The 12,479-nt window shown below is 31.9% G+C and overlaps 1 protein-coding gene across 2 annotated transcripts in view; it reads right to left on the bottom strand.

Moving 5' to 3' along the window:
* Nucleotides 1-12,479, bottom strand: part of NKAIN2 (sodium/potassium transporting ATPase interacting 2) — a 1,155,126-nt gene that overhangs the window by 629,538 nt on the left and 513,109 nt on the right. The gene's annotated exons all lie outside the window — the stretch shown is intronic.

Raw genomic sequence — 12,479 nt, 5'->3', positions numbered from 1 at the left:
AACCACCCTCAAATTTGAAATCTTTCTATTATATGAAATGAGAGGAAATGGGCAAAGTGGCAATAATATGGCTTTAAGCTTAGCTCTTTTAACTTTTATCATGATTCAGAAATTATGCTTCTGCTGAGAAAAAATGACAAAAATAAACAATTCAAAATAAAGAGATTTTTTAAAGAAGTCTCATATATTTCAACTCTATGACAATAAAATATAACATAACTCTTTAACAGTTGCAAATCATACAAAAACTGGAAAACTTGAAAAGATCAAATATTCTAGGATTGATTAGAAAGATGATTAAATATTATTAATCGTGAAATGTTCAAGACTATATGCTTTCAAAGTTAAGTTGTGAGAAGGATTAATATCTTTAGTACTATTTGAAGATTCCAACACTTCACCACTTTAAATTCTAAACCACCGAAGAAAATCTCCCTAATTTATTCTATGAATCTTAAAGAAATGCTAAATCTTCCAAGAGAAAATCTATGATAACTCTCTTATATTGATTACTCAAAAATATAAATAACAAATAACATTTAGAATCAGAATACACAAATTAAAGCAAAGTTTGATAAGTTACAAATGATGAGATATGTTGTCAGCAAGGTCTATTATGAACAATAAATTTCAAAAAGATATAAAATCAAAATATTTTTAGAGACAAAACAATCTAAAAAAAGATGTTCCAGAAGTACGTAGGTGCACTCTGTCCCATGACAATTAGCAGGCAAAAATAATGCACTGATATAATACAGACAGACATTCAAAGAACACCCCTTACCCCTGAGCTTTCATACCTTTTTTTTTTTTACCTAAAAACAATAACAACAACAACAACAAAAAAAAAACCCATAGTCTCAAATCAAACAGTTTGGAAAAAACCCTATATAATCAACGTTCCATCTTGGAGACATTTTCATCTCATTATTAGGTTTGTAATATTTTTCCTTAATTAAAACTTCTATTGCAAGGGGCTGGAGCTATATATCACAGTGATAGGTGTTATCCTTGCATACGGCCAACCCAGGACTGACCCCGGTTCAATTCCTGGCATCCCATATGGTCCCAAGAGCCTGCCAGGAGCGATTTCTGAGAGCAGAGTCAGAACACTGAATGCTGAACGCTTAACCCCTGAAAGCTGTCAGGTGTGACCACTCCCACCCCACCCCACCCCCCCCCCAAAAAAAAAAAACTTCAATTGCTCTATAGTTTGCCTCTCTTCCTGGAAAAGCCCATAGTCTCATAAGCATTTAATAATACATTGTTAGGCTTGTTTGTTTTGTTTGCTTGTTTGCTTAAAGCAAGCCCTATAATAAAAACAAATAGACACTGGAAAGAAGTTAGAACTTCACCTTTTGCTAAGAAGAGCATAAACTCTCTTCTGAGAACCGTAATTCCCTAAACTCAGTGGTAGAGTAAAAAGTTCTCAGGTCTTGCACTGTATGTGGGTGTTGGGAGATGCTTACCACTTTTCTTTCTACAGCTGGCAGGAGGACTTTAGTGCTCACACTGTCACAAGCTTGTGTAAACTTCAACTGTGCTCAGCTTTCTGGCACATAGCTTACACTACAACAGTAAAATAAAACCCAAATAATGCAATGCTGGATTAGTAGCAAAACATTGTCAAGCTGATTAAGTACATCCAAGAGTAAGCATTAGATTCAACAAAAGAAAGTGAATCTTACTTCCTAGCAGAGTTTTCTTAATATAATGATGAAAATATAAAATTAATATTATTAATATAGGATCAGAATTAAAAATGTCACCTTAAGGTTACCTAAGAAAAGAAACACAAGAGAATTGCTAGAAATACTAAAGTATTGTATTAAGAGAACTAAGCTATCATAAGGGGACTGGAGATTGCAGGTATGGTGTTTGCCTTGCATGCATACCACCTGGGACTGATTTCTTGGGCTATTTCTTGGGCTATAAAGTTTCTCAGGTCCCCTGAGTCTGGCAGAAATATGTTCTGAGCACCGAACATGGAATAACCCATGAGAATCATGGGGTGTGTCCCCCAAACAAAGCAAAACAAAAAATATAAAAAGAAAACAAAAATATGTCCAAGAAAAATTTTTTTATTTTAATACAAGCACTTTAAAAATGAAAAATATATTGCCTGTCCAATTATTTCAAAACGTGTAAATTGTATAGAAATAAACTTAAATCCTCACACAAATTTTGCATAAAATATATATATATATATATATATATATATATATATATATCTTTTCGATGATCAAAATAAAATAAGAGGAGCCGGAGAAGTGGCGCTAGAGGTAAGGTGTCTGCCTTGCAAGCGCTAGCCTAGGACAGACCAAGGTTCGATCTCCCGGTGTCCCATATGGTCCCCCTAAGCGATTTCTGAGTGCATAGCCAGGAGTAACCCCTGCGCGTCAAATGGGTGTGGACCCCCCAAAACCAAATAAATAAATAAATAAAATAAAATAAAATAAATAAATAAAATAAGAGATTAAAGTAGAATGAGAGCACATTCTTGGATGGACAAGTAAAAAACACCCATAAGCCATTCCTTTTATTAAATGATTTTAATCTATTACAATACTGTTTTATTCTTAGTTTTACAAAACGCTTTTTAAGTTGTCATTAAGAAATAAATACTGATAGTGAAGAATAGCACAAATATGTATAAAATTGCATAAAATTGCTTTACTATGTTTAAAAGGACTTGATACAAATTGCAATCACAGTTCAGTTATTGATATATGGAACAATTGGGTCAGTTGAACAAAATAAAATTGTGGAAAATTTCTCAATGAATATATTAATGTAATATATAAACTGTAATTAGTTGGGAAAATAAATTGTGTCCTGAATGGTTATATAGAAGAAAAGAATGGTGGTGATTTTGAGGTTTTACTGAAAAGTGCTAGTAATGCAGATAATCTGAAAAACTTATTAACCAGAGATCTATCAAATCTTGTAGGTAGTCATCTGGTAGTTACATTGTGTTTTTTCTTACCATGAAAACACCACATGAGCACACAAATAGATTAATATAATACACAAGTATGATGTTATTCAGTTTATAAAGGAAATACTGGATCAACATACAGAGATAAAATGGCATTCTAGTGGCCAGAGTGATATCATAGCAGATAGGGCATTTGTCTTGCTCACAGCCAACCCAGATCAGATCTCTGGCATACCATATGGTTTCTGCCAAGAATAATTTCTGAACACAATCTGAACTAATCTTTGTGTGCCACCGGGTATGATCCCAAAACAAACAACAACAAGCAATCTATACCTCACAAAACTTACATGATAAAAATTTGCTGGAACTGAATTGAATCTAAATCATTGCTTTAGAGTACATGAACTCATATTCCTTTAGATATAAAAAAGTCACAAAGTCAAGCATTGTGACTTGTAAAAATAAAATTGCCAAAAATACAAAACTAAATGTATCACAATAAATTTTGCTCTTCAATACAATTTACAAATATAAACTAAATACTATTTGGAAAACAAAACTGCTACAAGGAGACGATTGCATTGCTTATGCCCACACTTATATACTCACAGAAAATAACAAACAAGTTTTAATATGCAGAAGCAAGCACACACATACAGGCAATTTATAGAACAAATAAGATTTGAGATACTAGAAAAAAAACAAGTTTATTATTGCTCAATTATATTGATTAAAATCTCTGTGAAATTGGGTTTCTTCTAATCCTGTATAAAACATAGTTGAGTGAAATATTTGAAATGCTTCTATCCAAAGGGTAATTGTTAGAAAAATAAGGACAGGTTTATTATATTGTTGTTATTAACCACTTAACACAACATTTAACTATTTAATGTAGATCCTCTCTAAAGGCATTCTTGATTTAGAATAAGTCATTTTATTGACTAATAATTTAATATTTAGTATTTTTGTATTAAGGTGACATCAAGTTATTATGAAAAAGCCTAGACATATATTCCCATTTGGTCACAACTCTAAAACTAGTAAGATATTGAAAGTTAAAATCTTTATTCTTGAATCTATGTCCATAACTCAGTGACAAAGTCACCTTGCAACATGAGACATTTGTTCAATCCTAATTGTTGTCACATTCTATTAACCAGATGTGATCTCTGGTGACAAAAGTGTAATCACTAGCATACCACAACAAAGTATGCAAGCACAGCAAACAGTTTGGACTTAACACAACAAAACTACAAAACTAGGGGCCGGGAAGGTGGCGCTAGAGGTAAGGTGTCTGCGTTGCAAGCTCTAGCGTAAGACGGACCAGACGGCGGTTCGATCCCCTGCTTCCCATATGTTCCCCCCAAGCCAGCGGCAATTTCTGAGTGCATAGCCAGGAGTAACCCCTGAGCGTCAAACGGGTGTGGCCCAAAAACCAAAAAAAAACAAAAAACAAAACAAAACCAAAAAACAAAAAACTACAAAATTAGATTTTTCCTATTTCTTACCAAATTATTTCTCTTGTTTAATCTTTGCATTGTCAGATGGTTACACCATGACATTATCTTCTCTCAAATATCATCTAGAAGATCTGGACTGATAGTACAGCTGGCAGGGCACTTGCCTTATATGTAATTTGATCTGCAGCATCCCATATGGTCCCCTGAACCCAGCAGGATTGATTCCTGCGAGCAAAATTAGGAGTGACTCATGAGCACATATGGGTTTGGCCATCCCCCTTGAAAATCATCTACAAATGTATTTCATGTATTAGTATTTACAAATTATGAAAGATGATTTTTATAGATATTCTTACCCCCATGTTGAGAACAGTATAAGGCAATGTACTCTAGTACACCAGATGGAGAGGGAGAAGGAATATATATAATCTTTATTTTAAGTCTTGGTCTCTTTCAAATATTATTTACTTAAACTAATTTGATTTTATGTATAAAAGAAATATGTACATACATATATATAACATATGTCTCTGAGATTTTCCTCAATGAATTTCAAATATGAATTAATACTGTCAAAATGTAATTATTTATATTTACCAGTTCCTATAAATATTCAATCATGGTTTAACACCAGAATGAGAAAACAAAGTATCTTCTTGTAAGATAAATGGTCCACATTTCCCCAAGGGAACACATTCCTTTGAGAATAAATTGCTTTCACAATGTTATATTTTTTTGCATTTATTTTAGGAATACTGACTAAATCCATAAAAACTTGTAATGCTATTTCCCCTTCTCCCTGACTTATGGGAAAAGATTTATTTTCACAACTACTGTAACTCATTAAAAACATTTTTAATTTTCTACTTTTTAAAGTTTCCATCTCTAATCTACATTGTTGTTTTTTGTTTTTTTTTTTGTCTTAAGCAAGAAATATTTAGACTTTTTTTTTGTTTGTTTTTTGTTTTTTGGGTCAAACTCAGCAGCACTCAGGGGTTACTCCTGGGCTCTACGCTCAAAAATCACTCCTGGCAGACTGGGGGACCATTTGGGATGCCGGGATTTGAACCACCGTCCTTCTGCAAACACCTTACCACTGTGCTATCTCTCCGGCCCCAATATTTAGACTTTTAATGTTTCAGTAGTAGCAAGTTTTCTTTTGGTTAATTTTCTCCTGAAAAACAGAATATAAGATATAAAAAATGGCTTAAACATAAATTTCTTTCTACCTAGAAATGAGGGCAAATAGGATAAAGATTTTCAGAGAACTAAAATTATTAGAGGGTAGGAATTACTCTTTCTGAACTGTGGACATTAGGAGTTCCATTTGTTTATAGATATTGGTTATATTTGGTTGAATTACCATAATCAAAAATTCACTTTGCTTAATCATCAGAGAATAGCAAATTTCAGATTTAAAATTATTCTCCATCCTCTCCTTCATATAAATTGTTCTGCAACTTTTATAGTCTATTTGACATAATTACATAGCCCCCAAATAAGCACATCAAAATGATTTCAGAAAATGGACTTTAGCTCTGTTTATTTTGGTATTCAGGTCATTATATAATACCTAAAATTTCTTGGGATTGAATTACTTCTGTTATTTAGCATGCTTGTTCAAGTAAGGTACATTTACGGAATCAAAATGAGAGAATATGCTCTGAAACTACCTCCTTTGTACCACTGTCCTCCCTCACTGGGGAAATAAATGATTAACAATAACATCAATATATATATATATTATATATTTTTCTTTAACAACCATAAACTATGCATTGGAAAATTTAGTTTTCAGCAAAAGTAAAATGTAACCACTTAAAACTATGAACAAATAATTATTCAATTATTTTATTTATTATTTTGGAAAAATAAACATTGTTAAATGACAAGATATAATAGTTTATTATTCTCTAAAGCAGAAGTAGAGATTCATAAATACTGGCTTCTGAACAACAAAACCCATTATTTTAGTTTTGATTTTTCAGTAATAAAATAAGAAAGCCATCCAAATATTCCTCTTTCATTTGGTTTCAAGATGAAAAAAATTTCATCAATTAATTGAAACCTTTTTTGCAATAACAAATATGTGCAAAATCCTTTGTGTTTAGTCTAGAATTTTATAATTGTAAATTTTATGTATATGTATATATAAAATTACTATAAATTATAGCACAATATAGCTTCTTGCTAACAAAATATAAATTTTATACATAAATGAAGTACCATTATAAAAACTGTCAAACTATTAAGTGATTACACTTAGTATTGTTTCTCAGGACACAAAGCATTTATTAAAAAGGATTATGCACACCATTATTTCAAGTAGCACTTTGTACAATGGCTAGCCTAAGGAATAAAGGTGTCTAATGAGAGATGAGTGGATAATGAAGGAGTGGTATGTATACACAATAGAATATTATGCAGACATCAGGAGAAATGAATATAGGAAAATGAAATTCTCCTATACATGGATGTACATGAAATCTATTATGCTGAGTGAAATAAGTCAGAGGAAAAGAGATATACTTACTCATCTATGAATCTAGAATAGTCTCACTCATCTATGGGTTTTAAGAAAAATAAAAGACATTCTTGCAATAATCCTCAGAGACAAAAAGAGGAGGGCTGGAAGGTCCAGCTCATGACATGAAGCTCACCACAAAGAGTGTTGAGTGCAGTTAGAGAAATAATAACACTGAGAACTATTATAACAATGTGAATGAATGAGGGAAGTAGAGTCTAGAGTATAGGTGGGGGCGGGGTGTGGAGGAAGGAGATTTGGGACATTGGTGATGGGAATGTTGCACTGATGAAAAGGGTTGTTCTTTATATGACTGAAACCCAACTACAATCATATTGTAATCAAGGTGTTTAAATAAAGATATATAAAAATAAAATAATAATGTAAACAAATACCAGATGTTATTTTCTGGTACATAGTATAACAAGACAGATGAATGCAAAACTAAGTGGAGAATATACAAATCAACCTTGACTCTAGATTACAGAAATGATAAAGACAGAATGGAAAGAAATCAAGGGAGGGGATGCAAGAAAAGGCAAACAGTAGCTAAGAGGGACAGGAGCCTTGGTCACATAGGTATTGTAGAGGTGTGGTATAAATTTATATATCTAACCAAAGAGTAGTCAACTATATGATAAGCATAACATTTAAACTTCAAGAACAGAAATTTAAAATTGTGACTATCAGGGCCATAGTGATAGTACAATGGATAGGGTATTTGCCTTGCAATTGGCTGACCCAGGTTTGATCCCCAGCATCTCGTATGGTCCCAGGAGCTTGCCAGAAGTGATTTATGAGCACAGAGCTAGGAATAATCCCTGAACACTTTCAAGTGTGGACCAAAAACTCCCCAAAAATGTGACTATCAAGAAAACAGTCTGGAAGTTGGGAGGGGACCTGGTCATTGGTTTTAGAAAGATGATTCTGAGATGATATTGATGTTGAAACATCATATGCCTTAAAACTCTACTATTAATAATTTGGTAAATCATTATGTTTTAATAATAATAATAATTGAATACTATTATTTATACTATTCATACTATAATTTTATGGAAATTAGTTGTTTTATGATAATGTCTTAACCTTTCAACATCCATCACTAATGGTTTTTGTTTTTATTCTTGAGATGTGAAATCATTTGCTCACCAACCCAAGAACCAAAAAAAAAAAAATCCTTTATACAGATTTGTATAAAGCCGAAAGCAACTTATTTCAACTTACTGGATCCAAAATACATTGTTTTGATTTGTTTTGGCAGTGCCAGAGATTAAACTTCATTTCATGCATACAGAGCAAAATCTCTGCAGTGCTACATTCCCAACCTCACAATTTAAATTCTAAATGCTCTTTAATTGCAAACACCATGATGAATTTTAAACTTGTAGCAACTTATACCAAAAGTGGTTTTCATTTCTAAGAAAGGAATTGTATTCTTCAGTGGGGCTCAGTAAAGAGTTCACAGGTAATAGGCTCCAACTGTCTTTGTTGTTATTTGAGTTTGTTTGAAAGACCTACAAAGTTAATATGAGGCTTATAGGATTTTTGAAGAAATGCATCTGTAAATGCCAACTATGGCTTTGGAAGTGATAATAATAACTGACTCCTATAACTTCATAACAGTGTTGTTTTAATTTATCATCTGTGTTTTTATCAAATTTACTTCTAGTTTGGGACTTGGTTTCTTTGATGAAATCCATAGGGCCATACTCTATAAGGTGTTTTTTTTTCTTTAAAAATCATGCGTTTAAATGTAAGAAGTGAAGTAACAGAAAAAGGGAAGTAGGAAAGGGATATGGGCAGGAAAGAAAGTAAGAAGGAATGAGGAAGGATGAGAGAGGAGAAAAAGGTGAAGTAGAAGTAGAAATGTGGTAAGGAGGAACAAAGAAAGAAAGAATATTGTGACAAAATGCCCTTTGGTGATATCATGAGAAAAGTGGTTTTTACTTTAATAAAAACACATACACATTTTTCAATTATTTATGGGGGTATTGGATATGGCAAGTTTGCACTGGTCAAAGGAATGTACTTTTTGTTTTTATAACTGAAACTCAACTACAAATATGTTTGTAACTATTGTGCTTAAATAAATTAATAAACAAAAAATAAAGCAGAGCACTAAACAATCCTTTCCTTATACTAATAATAACAATCCTGTACTAATAATAACAATCATCAGGATCACAAATTGCATCCAAATCTATATTTATAGGACAATTCCATGTATAACATTAGGCATCATTTTCATGGGAGATATTTGTAAGTTTTTATTTATGAATAATGCTAGATTTAATATGGTGTTTTCTTTAGGACTTTACACTGATGTGAATTACAAAATACAGATACTACAGATTCTGATTTCATATTTCCTTTGCCTAAAACTGAAATAATCTATTTCATTTCATTCAGCATATTTGTATTCCTTAAAATGCCAGAGGCCTTCAAAAGCTACTAATGAGTCCTTGTTCCAATTAACTATTTTAAATTCTACTTTGTTCTTATGGAAAAGAAATGGTAAAGGAAATGAAAACTCATTACCAATAACTTTAAAATCTATTGGTTACAATGTGCTTAGAGTTTCAGAATATATTTGAAAGCCCCTAAAATATTTTCATAAAATAAAGCTTCATCTATCTAAATCTCTTGTAAATAGGAAATAATTGTAAAATAAATATTGTTTCCTGAATCCTATTTCATGGCATCTATCTTGATGTCATACAATATTTTCAAAATAATAATTAAAAATTTTAATTTCAAAATCTAGTTATTACAATGGCAAAACATTTTCAAAACTTTAAAGTAAAGTATGTTTTTAAGAGTATATTTAATTTGTGTTTATATGTGAATATATGAATGAATATGAATTTGAATTGGCAAGGTAAAACTAACAAAGCATGAATAAAATTTTCACTGTAAATAGCAAGGTATAAGAGGTTTAATAAAGCATTGAATACAGTTTTTTGGTGTAGTACTAAATACAGCAAGCCATGTATTTGATTATATATTTCAACAACCATGTTTTAGTTGCATATTCATTAAGGTAGTTCACAAAAATGTTTAGTTTTGAAATTAAAACATAATTTGCTTCTTATACTAAAATTTTTATAACACAAAATATGAAAGTAAAATATAAATATTAACACCTACCTTTTATAGAAAAAGAAAATTAATAAGAATAGGATTTTCTGGGGCCCAAGAGATAACACAGTTGTAGGGAATTTGTGTTGCATGAGGTCGACCCAGGACGGACCTCACTCAATTCCTAGCATCCCAGGTGGTTCTCCAGCCTGCCAGGGGCGATTTCTGAGCACAGAGCCAGGAGTAATCCCTGAGCACCGCTGGGTGTGGCCCCAAAATCAATCAATCAATCAATCAATCAATCAATCAATAAAGTTTAAAAGGAAAAAAGAATAGAATTTCTAAGCAAATGCACAGAGATCCTGTAGAAGTTTCTCAGCCATTGTAATGCCCTTTGTATCACAAATTACTCTTCGTTATTGTAGTTTATTTCTAATTACATTTTTTTCTTCTAAACCCAGGATCTTAGAACTTCGTTATCTATCATTACAGAAACAGATAATAACTTGTTATCTATCAATTTTCTTGTCATTACAATTTATTTACCAGCCTCAGGCAAACTGTAAAATCTTAATTCTATTTTTATGTGAAATTCTTAATTTATTTCAGTCTATTTGACCTTCAACAAGGAAGCGTGACAATTAGAAGACATAAATTAAATTCTACATAGAAATGATTGGTTATAAAGAAAGAATACAAAAACAGATAATTAAATAGATATTGGTGCCAAAAATTTAATGATACTATCACACACTCACTCACACACACACACACACACACACACACACACACACACACACACACACACACACACACACCCCAAAAGCAGTTTCTGCTTTATTGAGAAATGACAAAATATTCAACTTAGCCTTATGCAAGCTTTTTGCTTCTAATACTTTGGTTTTATTTTTGTGCCTCACCTGGTGATGGTCAGGAGTATTTCTAGAATGGTACTCTGGTGACTAGGAAATCAAAAACTGGCTTCCTGCATGCAAAGCACATGCTTATCCTTTGAGCTATCTCCTCAGTCACCATATCTAGGCTTTGGGGGTTGTATTGTTTGTTTAGTTTTGTTTTGGGTGGGCACAATAGAGGCTCTCAGGGTTTACACCTGACTCTACACTGAGGAATTATTACCCTAGGCATGGCTCAGGATCTGTATATGGTGCTGGGATCAAATCCAGATTAACCATGTGTAGGGAAAGCCCCTTCCCTATTGTATTAAATCTCCAGATCTCCAGTTCACACCAGAAATCTTTTTCAGAGAAGACCCTCATGTGGAGCTATAAGGCATGAAGGGCATCTTTTGAAAACAAAAAGAACATCAAACACCTGTTTTTGAGAAATAGAAAATTAGTACTTATGCTAATTAATATTTGAATGGTTCATTTAACTATCACCTACAACAACTGGTAAAAAGAGAAAATATGAACTGAATCTGACTAAGGGGCTTTCCAATCAGAGTTGACATCTGTCATTTTTTTTTTTAGATACACATACATGAAAGACAAGCTAAAGTATGAAGCATTCTTTTTTTATGAAAACTTTTGAGGATATTTTTTTCAATCTGGGACTTGCTGAGTTGAAAATAACAATTTAACATTTACAGACTCTTCAGCTGGCAAAAGATTTTCCAGGTAAGACATTGTCTTATAAAAAGATCAAGTTCAGAATGTTGTCTGCAAGTCAAGATCACATCAAAAATGTAACTCTAAAACACTGTTATAGTTCAGAAAAAAATCAAGACACTCAGCTATCCAGAAGTTCAAATGAACTGATAGGTGTCTCAGAACATCATAACTCCTGTCGAGCAGCTGGTTTTGGAAAGATATGTAAGTATGCATCTTATCTAAAAAAAGGGATTATACTTTTATTCTGGAAATCTTTAATTCTCTCAAGAGAATCTTGAAATAAAAGAGAACAGTTCAACCAAAAATTCAAAACACCTATTTTATATTACTTGTCAGCCTATACCTACTTTACATTTTTATATTATTTAAAAGATAATAAAAATAAAGTATAACTAATATTTACTGAGACCCTTTAAAGTCAATTATTATGTGAGACCTTTTATAAAATTTACCTACTTATGTCCAAAATACCAAAATACATTTTTATCATTTTCAATAATGTAACATTACCTAAAAAATAAAATCATGAAGAAATTTCAGTCTAATGAAGGTAAATGCACTCTAGGTCTCTTTCATACTGTGACTTGTAATACAACAATTAATTGAAGCACATGAGCTATTATAATTAGGAATTAGTTATGAAAACTAAGTTAAGTTAATGCTATTTGAAATAAAGGAAATTTGTCAGAAGCAAAATGGCAGGCCTGTCATGATTTCAGATTCACTTCCAAATATCATACAACTGTACTTATATCTGGCAAAGCTAAAACTTACTTAAAATTATACCACAATCCTGTGATACACTGAACTTTATGCTAATACTCTGAAATTTATGCTGCAAT

Source organism: Suncus etruscus, chromosome 4 (genome assembly GCF_024139225.1).
Source record: "Suncus etruscus isolate mSunEtr1 chromosome 4, mSunEtr1.pri.cur, whole genome shotgun sequence".
Classification (NCBI taxonomy): Eukaryota; Metazoa; Chordata; class Mammalia; order Eulipotyphla; family Soricidae; genus Suncus; species Suncus etruscus.
Note: the sequence above shows the minus strand (reverse complement) of the source record. Positions and strands in the feature narration are given on the sequence as shown.